Below are 18830 nucleotides of genomic sequence, written 5' to 3'. Positions count from 1 at the left end.
AAACAAAAACCTCATCTGAACTTTGAAACAAGAACTTGTTTCCACTCCCTTTAGGGCTTTTAGGTTTACAAATCTACCAAACGTCACATTTTCCAAAATGCATTGAGCGAGGAAATAATGAACTCTTGAAAATGACGGCTGGGGTGACCTTTATGCAATGTTGTAATACATCAGCTCGTTCTCAGCCCCTGAATAACCATGACAGGTAGGACTCTAATTAGACTATAAACCTCTGGGCAGGGCTCTGTTACTGTAGAACAAGAGTTGACTTAAAGTACTGCCAAAATAAAAAATAAAAAAAAAAGGATAAGGATGATTCCAGTTTTTGGAACTGTTCTGTGACAGGCAGCCGGTGAAGTTTCTTATGTTCAAATGGTCTCCCATAAACTTATTCCCTCTAGAGACAGCTGGCCCAGATCCAGACAGGCTACTTTTTCCTTGAGTAGTGAATTTTGTTTTTTGTTTTTTTGCCTAGAGGAACACAGTAACAAGCAACCCCCTCTTGCTGTCAGAAGTGGTAAAAGTCAGGGCTTTTTTAATAGCAGGAACTCCTTTGCATATGAGGCCACACACCCTTGATGTAGCCAATCCTCCAGCAGCTTACAGGAGGCCCTTTACTAAGAGCCCTGTAAGCTCTTGGAGGATTGGCTACATCAGGGGTGTGTGGTTTAATATGCAAAGGAGTTCCTACTGCAAAAAAAGCCCTGGGTAAAATCCCAAGAAGGTAGTATTGTGATTCTGTAGACTGTATAAATGGGGTCTAATATCAAAATGGAAGTCTGCCAAAAACTGTACTGGGGTATTTGGTTAATATAGCAGAGTTTGTGCAGTCATAGAAGCATGATACTCAGTGCAGTAAATAAATCTCCCAAGAAGTATATTGCAAGAGAGGTAAATGTACATTTATTCGAGTAGATTCATTTGACATTGCAGTCTAAAGACAAGAAAGAAGCCTAATCTCAAGAGTACTTTCCCTATCGCAAAATGGCCAGCTTGTCTGGCATCATGTGTGAGAGAGTATGAGGGCATCATATCCAGGGGTGGAATTCTAGCAGGAGCTCCTTTGCATATTAGGCCACACACCCCTGATGTAGCTAATCCTCCAAGAGCTTACAAAAAAGAGCCTTGTAAGCTCTTGGAGGATTGGCTACATCAGGGGATATGGCCTAATATGCAAAGGAGCTCCTGCTAGAATTCCACCCCTGATTGTATCTACAGGAAAGTTCTGCATCTCCGTGGAAGGCCAAATGTAGAGGGTGAGAGGACAAAGGGAGAGGAGCAGTCAGAGGGCAGCTGCCAGGTTAAGACAAAGACAGGCCTCCAATTCAAGGAGATGACGCCTATACACATCTAGAGTGATGTAGCACCCCACAATGTCCAGGCATGCTGAGTCTCTCACTCCAACAAGCTACACATTAAGTCCATGGCTCAAGCACTGATTTCCTTCTAGTAACAATATCTCAGAAAGCATTGCCTCTTGGTTACTAGATTTCTCATTGCATAGAGATTGTCATAGCCTACCATATCCTTTCATTTGCTCTGTCCTCCCTTCACAGAGTTAAGAATAAGAGGTTTCCATGCACTGGCTCTTGGGGATTCTCAGACTTTGACATTGTGAAGAAGGAGATCACTTTGGATCCCCATTCGGGAGAAAGCTGGGGTGAAAATGAAGTAGATAAGTAAATTTGTCTCCTGCTGCCACCAGCTGAGGAAAACAACAGGCCCGTATCATTCTCAAGGGCTATTTGTCAAAATAGATGAGTGCTCCCTTTGGAGAATCAGCTTAGAGGTATCTGGGGTTTGGGAGACCTTTTTTTTTTAGTAGAGACACCAAATTTGCAGCATAGCTGCTAGTGCCTTGCCTTTAAAAAAAATCTCTCGGGTCTCAAAAAAGATTGAACCAGGGGAGTCCAATTCTGTGGGCCCCCAAAGAAGATGTCCCCATCCTCTATTGCTCTCAATGGGGGGGAAGCAATTAAAGGGCTTGCAGTTCTTTTAAATGCCTTCTCCAAGCTATGCAATTCTGCAGCGAGTGAACTTCAAAGGCATTTAAATGGCTTGCAGTCCCTCTAAACACCTCCAAGTGGCAGTTTCACCCAGAAGGCATTTAAAGGGACTGTGAGCCATTTAAACGCCTGCAGAGTTCACTTGCTGCAGAGTTGCATAGCTTGGAGACGGAGTTTAAAGGGACCTCAATCCCTTTACATGCCCTTTAGCTTTCCAGCAGCCCTGAAAATTCCCCCAAATTTTGGGATTTTCAGGGGTTGACCACTTTAGATAGCCAAACAATACCCCATATCTGTCTCCCACTGAAACAATATCCCAAAAATCCCAATAAGGAATTTTCCAGATATTTTTTTTCAGCTTGGATTTAGCTGAACGCCCACCTAGTGATGGAGTGAAATCACAAGCTACTACCGTTGCCACCCACGGTGGAGAATGCAAGTCCCATTTGACAATGCTGATGTCATTTGCATCAGATCATTCCAAAAAGAAGTCTACAGGAGAACCAGGGATAGATACGATCAGTCCAGTTAAATCTCATTGCTTCAGTCAGGATGTTTTGCCAACAGAGAGGGCCGCAGCTTGCCGATGCAAAGCCCTGGTTCAGCTATTCTCTTGACTCTAGTTTCTCCAAGCCATTTTCAGTTTTTTGGTTTTAACAGAGGTATAATCTACTAGGTAACCAGAGAAATGTGCTGCGGAGGATTTTGCTTTTGACAGACACAGTCATAACAAAAGTCAGTTTAACAGCAAACGAAAAGTGATTTCCCAAGTCAAACATATAGCCTTTAATAGCTTTCTGTTTTGCACCTAATGGACATTTGACATTTCATAGATTTTACGTGGATCATACTAGTGCTTAGAGGTGTGACAGGGGAGAATAAGCTCTTAAATCTTAAGTGATTTATCTTTACTCCAAAGCTTGCTCTCCTAACGAACTTTCAGGCGAACGACAACGAGGAAACACAAAAGGGTGGTTATGAATTTGCGAAGACAGTCTCTATTTATGTGTCATTTACCATCCCTGCCTCCAAAACAAAGAGATCTATTAAAGAAATGTTCTGTTCTTGTTTGCACCAAACTATTTTCTTCCCAGTGGCCAGTCTGGTTCCAGGGTTTTGTGGACCAAGGTGAGCAGACCTCCCCCCCCCTGCCCCCGCAGTGGGTTCCTTTCCCTGCTCGTTTGCCAGATGTTCTCTTTTGCAACCAGACACAAAGCATGCCTTTCAAAGGGGAGAAATTCTGAAAGAACATCTGTGCCGTTTTAATACTCAAGTCTTGCAAGGGTTATATTATGTTAGCTGGTATGAAAAGTGACAATGGGAAAAGTATAGCAAGTACTTTGGTTTCCATACTTTTTGGTATGATGACCCACAAGTCCAATACTGACTTGGTATGGTGACCTATCCAGAAGTGGTCCATGGTTTTTTTTGGTGTCCCAGGCAAACAATGACCTTGGCACCCATCACCTCCAGCATTCCATTTTCTATAGGGCTCGTCCAGATTTTTTTTTTTTTTTTTGAGAAACCAACAAATATCACACAAAGGGTATGGCTGCCCCCCAAAGTGAGCCCCAAGCAATTCGGATTAAATACACATTCAGGGCTCTTTTTCTAGCAGGAGCTCCTCTGCATAATAGGCCACACACCCCGATGTAGCCAATCCTCCTGGAGCTTACAGTAGGCCCTATACTGAGAGCCCTTTAAGCTCTTGGAGGATTGGCTACATCAGGGGGGCATGGCCTAATATGCAGAGGAGCTCCTGCTAGAAAAAGAGCCCTGCGGGTGATCACACAAGCCTCTGAGCTGCACCTGTTCTTACCCCGTCTCCAGATGCCTCCATAGCCAGGGGTTTGGGGAGGGGAGAGGCCTCAGCATGGTACAGTGCCATAGAGTCCACCCTTCAAAGCAGCCATTTTCTCCAGGGGAGCTGATCTCTGCCAGCTGGAGATCAGTTGTAAAACAGGAGATCTCCAGGCCCCACCTGGAGACTTGCAACCCTCCTTCACCACCAAATCTCCAGGAAGTGATTAATAGACATCAGAACTGTGATTCGTCGTTGCAGATAAAAGTCTGATGCATAAGAAGCCTAATTATGCTCCAGCTTGTAACCAGTGGAGCTGTTGACAGGGATTTCTAAAGCCAGGCTGGGGTTCATCAGCTGTTTAAACAGGGTCTGGAATCCGCTCGTACCAAAGCAGCCCTTTCACACATGAGATAAGAGCACCCAAAGTCTGCATTTTTCTGCATAGTCGCTCATAGACAAGTCCCACTGGAATGGGTGTCATTTCCCTGTGCATGACAGATGACAGGATTGTGCTCCTAAACGTGTTTGGTACAGAACTGTAAAGACAGCCCAAAAAGCAAGGCTTCGCCATGAGTGACAGCTGGCAGATCATCATAAACAGGGGTGGAATTCTAGCAGGAGCTCCCTTGCATATTAGGCCACACCCCTTGATGTAGCCAGTCCTCCAAGAGCTTACAAAAAAAGAGCCTTGTAAGCTCCTAGAGGATTGGCTACATCAGGAGGGTGTGGCCCAATTTACAAACGTGCTCCTGCTGGAATTCCACCCCGATCATAAATAAGCATTTCCAGGTGGGTGCATAGTCTGTTATGCAAATTATCATTTGTAAGGCAGGATATTGAGCTCTGACCTGGATAGCCTGGCCTAGCCCAATCGTCAGATCTAGGAAGCTAAGCAGGGTCAGCCCAGGCCAGTATTTGGATCAGAGACTACCAAGGAATACCAGGGTCGTGACTTAGAGGCAGGCAATGGCAAACTACCTCTGAGCATCTCTTGCCTTGAAAGCCTTGCAGGGTCACCCTAAGTCAGCTGTGACTTGATAGCACTTTCCACTACCATATCGAGCATCTGTTGATGCAAAGCCCCTAGTTTTGAAAAGTTTTACTAAGCCCTAAAGTCTTGGTAAGCCATAGCCAGCATGCTTCATGCTCAATTTTGATAGAAGAACAAGAACATAAGAGAAGCCACGTTGGATCAGGCCAATGACCCATCCAGTCCAACCCTCTGTCACACAGTGGCCCAAAAAACCAGGTGCCATCAGGATGTCCATCAGTGAGGCCAGGACACTAGAAGCCCTCCCGCTGTTGCCCTGCCAAGCACCAAGAGCAGCACTGCCCCAGATCCAGAGTTCCATCTATATCTTGTGGCTGCTCCACATGTTTATCCAATCGCCTTTTGAAGTTGTCTATGTTTGTAGCTGCCACCAACTCCTGTGGCAGCGAATTCCATGTGTGAACCTTTGGGCGAAGAAGTACTTCCTTTTATCCGTTCTAACCCGACTACTCAGTAATTTCATTGAGCATCCACAAGTTCTTGCATCGTGAGAAAGGGAGCAAAGTACTTCTTTCTCTGCCTTCTCTATCCCACGCATAATCTTGTAAACATCTGATGTATTTAAGGAATGTAAATAATTATGTAAAGGAATGCATTTTAAGGAGTGAAGAAAGCTGGAAGTGATGCTTGAAGTAGGGACAAGTTGAGTGACACAGAGTGTTCCTTGCACTGTTTTCAGAAGCAGATTTGTGTGAAATCAGCTGATGCTGACATCTCTTTAACCTCCATTATAAATAAGTGTATGTGACTGGGGAAGGCAATGGCAAACCACCCCGTAAAAAGTCTGCCGTGAAAACGTTGTGGAGCAACATCACCCCAGAGTTGAAAACAACTGGTGCTTACACAGGTGCTTTACCTTTTTGTATAAATTTCTGGGCCTCTGTCATTAACGATATGTTGTTTGGACACAATCCAATCAAAGCCACCCTCTTTAAAATCTCATTGAATTACACAATAAAACAATGGCTCGTTTTTACTATGCTTTGTTTTAGCTAGATTTTAACCTTTTGTTCATAGCCGCAATGGACAGAAACTTAACGGTTAAAAGTTAAAGAAAGGAAAACTGGACAAGGGGTCTTTTAAAACATTCTGAAAGAGTCAGCAAAATTCTGTGCTAGCAGATTGCATTCCGCCAAGGGGCAGTCATGGCACCAAGATTCCAGCAACAGACAAGTACTTTGGCATATATGAAGTGGGTAGGAGAAAGGCAGGCAGATAAAGGATAATGAAGAAAATGTGTTTATTGCTATCATTTAAATGTCATTCCACTTTAGACAATATATTTACAGCAATGAGGCGTTTTGATGTTCCGTATTGTTGGCGCTGCTCCATTGACGACTCCCGTGTCATGTTTGCTTAGTCAATCCAATTTCTCTGCAGCACTCAGTTTCATAGGGTCAGCCTAGTCGGTGAAAAATCAAATTTCCTTGACTCTTGTTCATACATCATCATTTAGAATCTCCAACATAGTTGCTGTTCAAGAGCCTGCTCTCGTTTTCAGCTACGCCGTTTGGTTTATTGCAAGGGGTTGACTGGCGAAGGATAAAACTTTGAATAGGGTTTTTTTGCAGGCTAGGCAAAAATTTGTTCCTATGCAACAAGATCTCGCCATTCCAGTCGATTTTAAACTTCTTTTATTTGATATCTGGCCTGATAAGCTGGCAAGTAAAGATCCGAAATCTTTAATCTTGGCAATGTTGGTGATAGCTTGCATGACGATTGCTAAAAATTGGAAACCCCCACAAACCCCCACAATTGAAATGTGGTATGATAAGTTCTATGATAAGTAGCTCCATGGCATAGAGTGGTGAAGCTGCAGTACTGCAGTCTGAACTCTCTGCTCACGACCTGAGTTCGATCCTGGCAGGAGCTGGGTTCAAGTAGCCAGTTCAAGGTTGACTCAGCCTTCCATCCTTCCAAGGTTGGTAAAATGAGTATCCAGTCCTTAAAGTGGACATGACTGGGGCAGGCAATGGCAAAACACCCTGTAAAAACTCCTCCGTGAAAACGTTGTAATGTGACGTCACCCCAGAGTCGGAAACGACTGGCGCTTGCACAGGGGACTACTTTTACTTTTTTTTTTAAATGATAAGTTATGGGATCAGTATGTAATGGGAAAGACAATAGATAACCCTTTCTTTGAAAATGATACTGATTTGGCTAGAGATACTGATTTGCTTTGGGCCCAGTTTTGAAATTCTTTGGGAATATTTCCTTTTTGCCTAATAGAATGAAGCGTAGACTATTTCTCAATTCTTAATTGTTATATGTGTCCAATGGTCTAAATTAGATTCTTGTATGTTAGATTTCTATTTTTATTATTTTCCCTACGCTCCCTTTGTGTTGGATTAGATTTAATAAAATAAAATTTATTTTTAAAAAAACGAATTCACATGGGTGGCGGAAAGTGCTGTCTGTCAGAACTTGTAACTTTCATGTATGCTGTTAGCCAAACCAACTCCATGCTGTAACTTGATACTAACCCATGATGCCTTGCCTAAGCAACTAACAAACCCCGCTGCATTTCAAACACCCTGTGATCACTGGAGGGTGACAGATAACCCCTGGTCAACATCTGCAGGTGGCCTTTGAAGCCAGACCGCTTGGGCCTTCCCAGTGGGAAGGCATCCTCCCTTCTGATAACAGATCCTGGGAAAGAGACACTTGTCTGCAAACCGTGTGAAAGATGGTTTTATTATTGCTTCCCTGACCGCATAAAATGTAACTGAATGCCAGGCACTGGCATTACTGTTATCTCGTGCCTTCAGCACTATAGTTCTCAATAAATGCCTATACTTTGTAACGAGTCTGGGTCTCGATTGAAGTTCTTCCAGTTCTGACACTGTCGAGTTGCAGCGCACTTAAGTTGACTCGGTAGGGTTTTCCAAGCAAGAGAAGTTCAGAGGTGGTTTGCCCTTGCCTGCCTCTTAGGGTTGCCAAGTCCAATTCAAGAAATATCTGGGGACTTTGGGGGTGGAGCCAGGAGACTTTGGGGGTGGAGCCAGGAGCAAGGTTGTGACAAGCATAATTGAACTCCAAACGGAGTTCTGGCTATCACGTTTAAAGAGACCACACATGTTTTAAATGCCTTCCCTCCATTGGAAATAATGAATAGGAGCACCTTCTTTGGGGGCTGGACCCCCTGGTCCAATCCTTTTGAAACTTGGGGTGTTTTGAGGAGAGGCATCAGATACTATGCTGAAAATTTAGTGCCTCTACCTTAAAAAAAACAGGCCCACACAGAGCCCCAGAGCAGATCAATTTTCCATTATACCCTATGGAAATCAGTCTCCATAGGGAAAAATGGAGTGCCCAGCAGACATTTCCTCCCCTCCCCCACTCTCTGGTGACCTTGAAGCGGGGGGAGGGTCTCCAAACCAGGGGATCCCCTACCCCCACCTGGGGATTAAGGACAAACTGAAAAAACTGTGGAAAATTAACGAAGTACCTTACACTAGAAATTTGCTACTATAAAACCTAGTTCCAAAATTTTCTTAAAGAAGAACAGCCTGAAGAATAAATTCTTATCCAAATTTACATATATTCCATATAATCAGAATTAATTATAGGCAATCAAACAAAAATTGTAACAACCGACGTCCCAGTTCATTCAGTTCCTCTGTTTTTCCATCTTCAACAGCTTTTTCCAACTTCTGTAGCTTCGCCGGCCCACTTCTGCAGGATGGGTTAAAGTGCTTGTAATGATCCCGTCGAAGAAAAGTGCTTTGTGATTTTTTTGGCAGTTCTTCCCTATTTCCAAACAGCAATTATGACAGCTTCCAAAAATCAATAAGTTGGAATTCAAAAAAGTGGGTACAAAAGAAGCCTCTGACAGTAACACCAGCATTTGTTACTGTTTCCGATTCACCCTTCCTCGAAGAGGCATTTCCCTCTCATCCCTTCAAAAATGGATCTTTCCTACCACACTAAACACGGAGAAAGTTCCAGAAGTGGTCTCTGTAGTCTGGAGATCAGTTGTAATTCTGGAAGACCTCCAGGCTCCACCTGGGGGTTGGCAACCCTGCTTGGGAGTCCTGGTTTCAAATCCCCATTCAGCCAAGAAGCTCACTGGATGCTGTTGGGCCAGATACTGTTTCTCAGCCAAACCACCTTACAAGGTAGTTGTGAGGCCAGAAAGAATGAAAGAAAGCCATGCATGCTGCTGTAAGCTCCATAGAGGAAAGGAGGCATGAAACAGAAGTAGACGGAGATAGCTGCTGTGGATTTGTACCAAATGTGTCCTGCAGAAAATGCCTGTTCTGCTTTGCACTTGAAAAGACAGATTGTTAGTGCAAACTCCATCTCCACAACCGCCAGTGCCTTCTTTCCTTACACAATAATTTAAGAGAACCAGGTGAGGAACGTTTATGTGAAAATTATTCAGGCTGTTCATGTGTTCTTGAAGTCAGCAGGAAAAATAAGGAATTGAGACATGGGATATAAATTCTTCGTGGCATATTTGGTCTAACTGTAGGTGTTTTTATGAATCCACTGATAGGAACTGAGTATTTTTATGAAGACCTTTATGAAGAATTACACCATCTGTAGGCTAGTTGTTTATCTCGACTTGGGGCTTCTTATATGTTCTTTGCCTCCCCCTCCACACCCACTTTTATAGTAGTTTGAATTCTATAATCTAGTCAAGGCAATGCCCAGCTTGCTAACATAATAAAAATGAAAATGAACGTTACCAACAGGCCATGTGTTTTTTATTCTAAATAATCTCTGAAAAATTTTACATGATGCTTACAAAATTGCTTACTTTGGGAGCTGCTGAAGAAAGGTTCTCGCATTACCCTGAGGTCCCAAGCAAACCATCTGTTCCGCATCTGTCCTAAAGCACATCTGCAATTTAGGATTAAATAGGGATGCCAATCTCCAGGTGGGAACTGGTGATCCCCTGGAAATTACAAATTATCTCCAGACTTAAGAGATCAGTTCCCCTGGAGAAAATAGATGCTTTGGAGAGTAGGCTCTATGGAAGGGGTGGCTGGATTTGCTTAACGTAAGAGCCACAAAGAACAAGTCAGATGTTTGAGAGCTGCAAGATGTGAACATCAGAAGTTTGAGAGCCAGAAGGAAGGAAGGAAAACTAATAGAGGGGGGAGGGATTGGGGGAGAGAGAGGTGGAAAGAAAGCAACTTTAACTTTAAATGCATTCTCCAAGCCACCGGGTGACTTGGCTTGGAGAAGTGATTTTAAGAGAGAAATGCCTTATCCAAGATGGATGACAGAGCGGTGGGGGCTTCAAGAACCACACAATATGTGTGAAAGAGCCACAGTTTGGCCACCCCTGGTATATACCAACAAGGAGAAACAATCAAAGTACAATGATTCGTAACATTAGGTGTAGTAATAATAATAGGACAAAGTGATAAAAGTTTGGAACAGTAATCTCAAATATTACAGTAATTAAAATAGTTATATTAAAAAGCTTAGCTATCCAAAAAGGAATCATAGATACACCTTATTTCTCTTAAAACATGCTTAAAACATTAGCACTCACTGGTCTTAAAGGTGTTTTCTTTGTATTTCTCCCATGGGATCCAGGGAACTGGGCAAAGGAAGCTCTGGCTCTTTTCTTCCTTCCCCAGGGGACCAGAATGGGGAGGAGTCTCAGCCAACAGAAGGAAGAGAGGCTTGGCTCAGTAGCTCTGCTGTGCAATTGAGACAGCCTGGCAAAGCAAGCTCTCCCTCCCCACTTCCTCCCAAAGGGAGGAGCCTCAGCCAATGTAGAAAATAGAGGCTTTGTTCTGTAGCTCCTGTGCAGTTGAGCAAGCCTTGCAAAACAAGCTGAGATGGAAGCAAGAGAGAGGGAGAAGGAAGCAGAGGACAGTCAGTTGCTCAGGGGCCTGATAGGAGCCCTCCGGGGGCCTGATTCAGTCCTCAGGCCACAGGTCCGACATCCCTGATCTAGCCCATTTCATGTTACAGAGTCCTTATGTTCATTGGTAAATGACAGAAGGCCTCTGTATAAGATGTAAGACGGGAGTCTTTCTACCTCTGGACTTTTTTCTGCTCACTGGCACTGAGCTCACAGAAAAAAGACGCCTCAGTCTCCCCCCTCTCCATGCTGCTTTTGCATCTTCAAATGGTTGGCTCCTTGGCAGTATCATGTTCCTTAACTGGCTATATGTAATTTTCTCAACAGAATCAGTGGCAACTTCATGAAGTTTGAGAATGTGCAAATGGTATGATGAGGAGACTAGAACTACTTTCCCTGTGCACTATGGTCATGAGCAGAGGAGGACATACCTCCTTTCTCAAATCTGATACAATTCCCTCATGCTGTCTACCAGCTAGGATTTCCCAGGCCAGACTTGGCCCACCCTCACAACCAGCAAGAGACGGGGGAGGGGGATGAGAAAAAGGGAGCAACAGCATGATATCACTTCCAGGAAAAACCCGGAAGTGATGTCACATCTCTCTAGGAATCACTGGAACTATAGGGTTTCCAGCCATTCCTAGAAAGGTATGACATCACTTCCAGAACTTTCATGGAAGTGTCAACACACCATCAGCAGCATTGGGAAATGAGAGGTACCACCCTACAACCAACAAACACTATGGGTTGGATCCAATGAACGAATTCTGTGTGTGTTAGATAGCCAGTGCCATGAAACATGCTTCCTCTTGCCCATGGACTCATTAATCTTTTGCAAATAGAAGTGCTGGCACCAGAAGAAGCCCGCTGCATGGCAGAGACTGTCTAGTGGGCATGGAACCTGGTCATAGACTCCAAGCCAAGAACTTTGCAACATGTAGAGAAGCCCTAAACACATTTTGAAGCTTTTGTGAACTATCAGATGACAAAGTTAGCTTCAGTCCACAAAAGTTTATGATCTAATAACTTGTTAGTCTATAAGGTGCCGCAAGACCTCTGTTTATTTTCACCGCAGGAGACTGCCAGGCCTACCGCTCTCGGATAAAAATGAGCGCCAAGAGTTTCAAACTGTTTTGAAGTCTTTGTTCTCAGAAACTGGGAAATCCAAAATCCGTAAGGTTTTAGACAGCTAGCAAATGCTTTTGTAATAGGACATGCGGTTCTTTCATGTATCACAAAGCTCTCTGCTGCCTACAGCAGTGAACTAAGGGAAACAGCTGTCGTAGAAGGCCATTCAAAGCCAAGGAGTTTACCCACGTCATGGTCAATTCACATTAAGTCATTATAAATCAGGGAGAAGCTCAGTGGATAATAGCAAGTTAAAACGTTAATGTGCCAGCGCTAGGGTGCCTGCCAATGTAGAAAATAGCTTTGCCCTAGGCAAAGCCCCCCTACCCCCGAATTCCCGCCATGAACAAAACCATGCACAATACCCTAGCGTGCGCCTGACCAGGGGTGGTGGAGGCGAGAGTGAGTGCATTGGTGATGGGCACTCAGTTGGCTCTCTGGAGGACATCCGCCACCATGCCATGCTGACCCATCAGGAAGGGCCAGGCAGCTGCTTCCTGCGGTTCCTCTCTCCCTTAGCGGTGGCGGCAGTGGTCAGGAGAAACTCCTCTGGATGCAAAAGCCTTAGTCAAGGCAGGAAGGGGTGGAGTGGCGATGCCCTTTCAAGGACACCAATTCACATTAAGTCATTATAAATCAAGGAGATGCTCAGTGGATAATAGCCAGTTAAAATGTTAACACGCCAGCGCTAGGATGCCTGCCACTCTAAGCAAGCCCTCCCTACCCCCTATTTCCCACCCTTCCTTCCCCCTCCACCCATGCACAAAAATACAGTGGAGTGGTGGTGGGGAGGAGCCAGGAGTGGCAAGACCGGGCAGGCATGGTACTTCCTTCCCACCGTGCCCCCTCTTTCCACCAGCTACATTTATTTGCGAGCTCCCAAAGCACAGCCAGGGAAGCCAGACTGGCAGCTCGGCCTCCACAAAGACTGCTTGTCCCACCTGCGGGGAGAGGGAAGGGGGTGCTCGGTGCCTCTGTAGGCCAGGTGGCCTACCTGACCTACTGGGTAGTGCCGGGCTTGGGTTTCAACTTGGATTGCTCAGGGTCAAACTGCACGTTAAGTTTCAAACAAGTGAGAATGGTAGCCATATTGCAGCAGCGAGTACCCGGTGGCAACTCCATGTAAAGGTGCTGCAGTGGCCCAATTCAGATTGAGATCAGGCACAGAAGTCCCCAATTCAGATTGAGATCAGGCACAGAAGTCACAGAGGCTCTGTTATTTCTGCTATTTTCTACAGCCAAAGGGCCTGGGGGATGTAGGAGCATTATTTGCCCCGAGGGGGGGCTGCCCATACAAGCATTTGGTGCACATGCAGCACTTTAGCTGAGCAGATTCCCCCCTCTCCCACTGTGCTAGCTCTGGAGAACAATGCAAAAGGCATTGCTCTTTCTTGACTGGCAACTGGTCACCCAATCATTTCCTTTCTGTAAAGCACCCCTAAGAAGCTGTTTGGGTGTGTGAAGTGCCATCAAGTGGCAGGCAGTCTATGCAGGTGTGGAATTCTAGCAGGAGCTCCTTTGCATATTAGGCCACACACCCCTGATGTAGCCAATCCTCCAAGAGCTTACAAAAAAGAGCCCTGTAAGCTCTTGGAGGACTGGCTACATCAGGGGTGTGTGACCTAATATGCAAAGGAGCTCCTGCTAGAATTCCACCCCTGAGTCTATGGGCCTGAAGAGCTGTGGCTCAGTGGAAGAGCCTCTGCATGGCATGCTGAAGGATTCAATCCCTGGAATGTCCGGCAGTAGGGGATGGGTAAGACCTATGCCTGAGACCCTGGAGAGCTGCTGCGAGTCTGAGTAGACAATACCAGCCTTGATGCACCAGGGGTCTGACTCAGTTATAAATCAGCTTTATACATCATAGGACCCCAGCAAGAGGCTTCCAAAGGCAAGTGAGAAGAAGAGGCGGTTTGCCATTGACTCCCTCTGCAGAGCCTCCCTTGAAGGTCTCCCTTCCACGGACCAACCCTGTTTAGCTTCTGAGATCTGATGAGATGGAATGCCAGGGATGGCCAAACTCGCTTAACATAAGAGCCACATAGAATAAACATCAGATGTTTGAGAGCCGCAAGACAGGAAGGAAGGAAGGAAGGAAGGAAGGAAGGAAGGAAGGAAGGAAGGAAGGAAGGAAGGAAGGAAGGAAGGAAGGAAGGAAGGAAGGAAGGAAGGAAGGAAGGAAGGAAGGAAGGAAGGAAGGAGGGAAAATGGGGAGAGAGAGGTAGAGGTAGAAAGAAAGCAACTAACTGCATTCTCCATGCCACAGACTGGCTTGGCATGGAGAAGTGATTTAAAGAGATAAATGCTTTCTCTAAGTTGGCCGACGGGGTGGGGGTGGGACTTCAAGAGCTACACAATATGTGTGAAAGAGCCACAGGTGGCTCCCGAGCCACAGTTTGGCCTCCCCTGGGCTATACCATGCTGCCTTCCCTCCCTAGAAGTCCCATGAAAGCATTTGCTAGCCATTCTTCACTTGTTGATAATACCCTGGTTATTCTAGCATTTCGCCTCCCCCTTCAGTATATCTTAATTTCAAACATTCTGTTTTCTTTTTAAAAGAGACATTTTTGGATCCATTCTGACCCATATTTTGGCTCACGAGCCATAAGTAATGTTTGACCTCCGCACCCCACCCCCCATGAAAAACGCTGTTGATTTGAATGGATTATCAAGAAAAAAAATATCCATTTTTAGGAAAGGAAGAGACCATTTAATATCTGCAAATATGAATCTGCAGTGGGATTTTCAGTTTCCAGGGTTGGAGGGGTAGAAAAACTGATGCTCTTCTTCTAGGGTTGCCAAGTCCAATTCAAGAAATATCTGGGGACTTTGGGGGTGGAGCCAGGAGACTTTGGGGGTGGAGCCAGGAGACATTAGTGGTGGAGCCAAGATCAAGGCTGTGACAAGCATAATTGAACTCCAACGGGAGTTCTGGCCATCACATTTAAAGGGACAACACACCTTTTCAATTCCTTCCTTCCATAGGAAATAATGAAGGATAGGGGCACCTTCTCTGGGGGCTCATAGAATTGGACCCTCTGGTCCAATCTTTTTGAAACTTGGGGGGTATTTTGGGGAGAGGTATTAGATGCTATACTGAAAATATGGTGCCTCTATCCCAAAAAACAGCCTCCCCAGATACCTGCAGATCAATTCTCCGTGATTTTCTATGGGAATAAATCTCCATAGGGAATAATAGAGAGTTCCCAGCAGACATTTCCCCTCCCCCCGCTTTCAGACGACCCTGAAGCGGGGGGAGGGTCTCCAAACCGGGGGATCCCCTGCCCCCACCTGGGGATTGGCAACCCTATCTTCTTCCAAAACCCCAGGCTTTAGAGAAAAATCCTTCTCAAGCAGGGTCTCTGTTACCAGTCCTGCAGCTTAAATCAAAGTGAAGGATACAGGAAATACAGCAACACCCAGATATTCCTTATCTTCTGCTGTATACAATTTGTCCTGCAAACGACGCATATTTCTCTCCCTCTCTCTCTCTCTCATTTCACACAATAATTTTAAAAGCAACAAAGTCTTCTTCACGCATTCTTGCCTGGTTCCCCTGGAGTCAATATATTATTCTTTGGTATAAAAAAGTGCAAAGTGCTGCTAGATGAAGCCTCGATCTACTCGCTCCTGCACGGTTTTTGATTTATCGCATGATGCTAGGTCAGCGTTTTTGCACACACACACACACAAAGGGAATGAAGATTCCGTGTTTATATAGCAACCCGCCTGAACTGGAAGGTCAGTGAAGGGCTCCTCTCTGAAATGAAATGAAATGAGAGCTGACAGCATGAGATCAGGAACCCACCTTTGAACCAGAATGTCGTGGCTCTTTTAGGCCATTTGCCACCAGAGGAACTAGGCTGTGCTCCGTGACAGGAGACAGGGGTGTTGAACTCATTTCTTATGAGGGCCGGATCTGACATAAATGAGACCTTGTTGGGCTGGGCCGGGTGTGTCATAAAATGTAATAGGAAAAACAAAGGGAAAGAAACTTAACCCAAAAACTGGAGTAAGAAACCTGAAAGGTTAATATGCAATTAAAGGACCAAACATTAAAAACAAACTGTAAAATAAACCATATACCAACATACATGTATTTATTGTAGAAAACTAAAACCATTTAAGGGCCCATCATAAGCCTCTATGCTATGTACAGTCATAAAACTACAATGGGAACCCACTCAACTTGACCTGACACGTTTCGACCTAGACTGGTCCTTCAGAGGTCAGAAAGGTAAGTACACATATCGGCTCATAATACAGAATACAATAAAACAATAGAACAATGCTGGACCACAAGGAAATTTAATGAAGTGACAAAGGCTTAAAGATATTCTTGAGGCCTCTTATTCTACAGCCTTATATCCTAACACAACTCTTGGCACATAGGCTCTGACCTTACACCTACCTTGATCAATTCTGGACCATGTGGCATACAATAAGACACTGGATGCAATATGTATGCCCTTGATTAGGACAAAATTAGTATAGTTGTGATGAGGCACTGAAACAAATTCAGCGAATGCTCTTAAAAGCAGGGGGGGTTAGCAGGAACACACGGGAACACTGTTCCGGCTGGCTTGGCATCAGGAGGTGTGGCCTAATATGCAAATGAGTTCCTACTGGGCTTTTTCTACAAAAAAAGCTCTGTGTGAAACAATGGTGATGTAAGGGGGTGTGGACTCATATGCAAATGTGTTCCTGCTGGGCTTTTTGTAGAAAAAGCTGTGTGAACAATGGTGATATCAGGGGGTGTTGCCTGGTATGCAAATGAGTTCTTGCTGGGCTTTTTCTACAAAAAAGCCCTGTGTGAAACAATGCTGATGTAAGGGGTGTGGCCTAATATGCAAATGTGTGGAACAATGGTGATGTGAGGGGTGTGGCCTCATATGCAAATGAGTTCCTGCTGGGCTTTATCTTCAAAAAAAGCCCTATGTGAAACAATGGTGAAATCAGGGGGTGTGGCCTGATATGCAGATGAGTTCCTACTGGGCTTTTTCTTTTTAAAAAAGCCTGTGTGAAACAATGGTGGTGTGAGGGGGTGTGGCCTCATATGCAAATGAGTTCCTGCTTGACTTTATCTACCGAAAAGCCCTGTGTGAAACAATGGTGATATCAGGGGGTGTGGCCTGATATGCAGATGAGTTCCTACTGGGCTTTTTCTGCAAAAAAAGCCTGTGTGAAACAATGGTAATGTAAGGGGATGTGGCCTCATATGCAAATGAGTTCCTGCTGGGCTTTTTCTACAAAAAAAGGCCCTGCTTAAAAGTCCTCGCTGAACAACATTAATCAATGGAAGCAAGAACAAACCTCGAAAACTTGCTGAGAGAGTTCCCCTCCCCCTGCCATGCCCCCTGTAAAAAAAGAGAGACCTCCAATAATGCTGCAGGATTCCATACATCTTATGAAGGAAAGCTACATTGTTGCTTGGAAATCAGCATATTGTCTTTTGCTCCATTCTGGGCGGGGGCATTGCTGGGAGAAACAGAAAGAAAAGCAGCTCCGTTCATCAGAATTAGTTGGGCACTGCGCACCGTTGCCTTTTGCATGGAAAACCGCAATGCTAAGCCTTTAAAAATGAGCAGCGGGCTGCTTTGTGTTCACACTTGAGGCTCCGAGTGATTTTTGCGAAATGTGAAACCCCACGTTGGCCAGAATGTCGCTGAAATTACAGCTGCCTCTCTTTGGCTTTGTGTTCCACATTAACAAGGATCGCACGGTCATATAAATAGTGCAAGAGCTGAAGGGCGACGGAATGCTAATGTGTGTGAATGCCCTCGGTAGCAATCCCATTTGCAGCTCTTTCCAGTGTTGGTTAAAGTCAGAAAATTCAAGCTGAGTTTTATTTTGAAACCCCACTCCTCGGAAAATTAGTTCAGAAAGGCTTACTGGGTAAGCAAATGTGCCCCCCTCCACCCCGTTCTGGCTCTGTGGAAGAGAAGAAATATTAGAAATTTAATTTTCTGGAAGGAAAACAATATTTTAAGAAGCACTGTTGCTAAGAACCAGTGATAGTGCATGGGTTGGGGCCCTGGCCCAGTAGTAGAGCATCTGCTTGGCATACAGAACGTTCCAGGTTCAGTCCCCAGCTTATCCAGTTAGAAGGATCAGGTAGGAGGTGATTAAGGAAAGTGCCATGCCAGCATTTCTGTCCCTAGCTTCATTGCTTCATTCTGCACTCAAAGCTGTCCCAAACCTCAAAGCCATCTCTCATTGATGGCAGACAAGTCAGTAGGTGTGGACCACACCAGCTCCTCCTCCAAAGGAATGGTGCATCTAATGGGTTTTTTGTTGCTTCAAACCATAATGCAGCATGATGTCACTAGGGTGATCAGGTCCTACCTGGCTGCTGGGGGAATAAAGCAGTGTGGTGTGTCAAGAGTCTAGCCCAAACTGTATCCTCTTGTCCTGTAACAACTGACCATTGTTTTGGGAACGATTAGGAGTGACTGTAACTGTTGGATGAGGCAGTCTGCTTTCTTATCTGAACTATGGGCGTTTTCCCACAGAGCTTACCTCGGAGCGACGTCCCTCTTCACCGCGCAGTGTCTGCGCGGATTTGCCACCAACTGCTCTGCATAACCAGGAAGTGCCGGACCTTTTGCGTTGCAGATGTAAACCGCTGAAAACCAGTTTACGTTAGCGACACAAAAGCCGCGGCTCTTCCTGGTTATGCAGAGCAGTTGGTGGGAAATCCACGCAGACGCTGCGCGGTGAAGAGGGACGTCGCTCCGAGGTAAGCTCTGTGGGAAAACCCCCTATGTAACTGCTGCTTTGCTTTTGCCACTTTCGCTTTAGTAGAAGGCACATCCCCAATATTATCTCTTGGGCTTGTTAGCATGGTAACCAAGGTCGGGCTGGAGGAGTTCGGAGGAATTAATAGCTTTGCACCTGGACTGTAGTAGAGGGGGGAAGGGGAATGTAGAATGCCCGCTAATTGTGCCCACCAAAGCTTGCTGCGCTTTGCTTGAAATGGTAACAGCCCCCAAAAGGTATATAGGTGATGCCCCCAGG

General features: G+C 45.2%; 1 protein-coding gene across 2 annotated transcripts in view; it reads left to right on the top strand.

Annotated features, from left to right (window-relative positions):
• GPC6 (glypican 6) overlaps positions 1-18830 on the top strand; it is a 1229042-nt gene that overhangs the window by 1166543 nt on the left and 43669 nt on the right. The gene's annotated exons all lie outside the window — the stretch shown is intronic.

Source organism: Heteronotia binoei, chromosome 3 (assembly GCF_032191835.1).
Source record: "Heteronotia binoei isolate CCM8104 ecotype False Entrance Well chromosome 3, APGP_CSIRO_Hbin_v1, whole genome shotgun sequence".
In the NCBI taxonomy this organism is placed as follows: Eukaryota; Metazoa; Chordata; class Lepidosauria; order Squamata; family Gekkonidae; genus Heteronotia; species Heteronotia binoei.
This window is presented reverse-complemented; position numbering and strand designations above follow the sequence as displayed.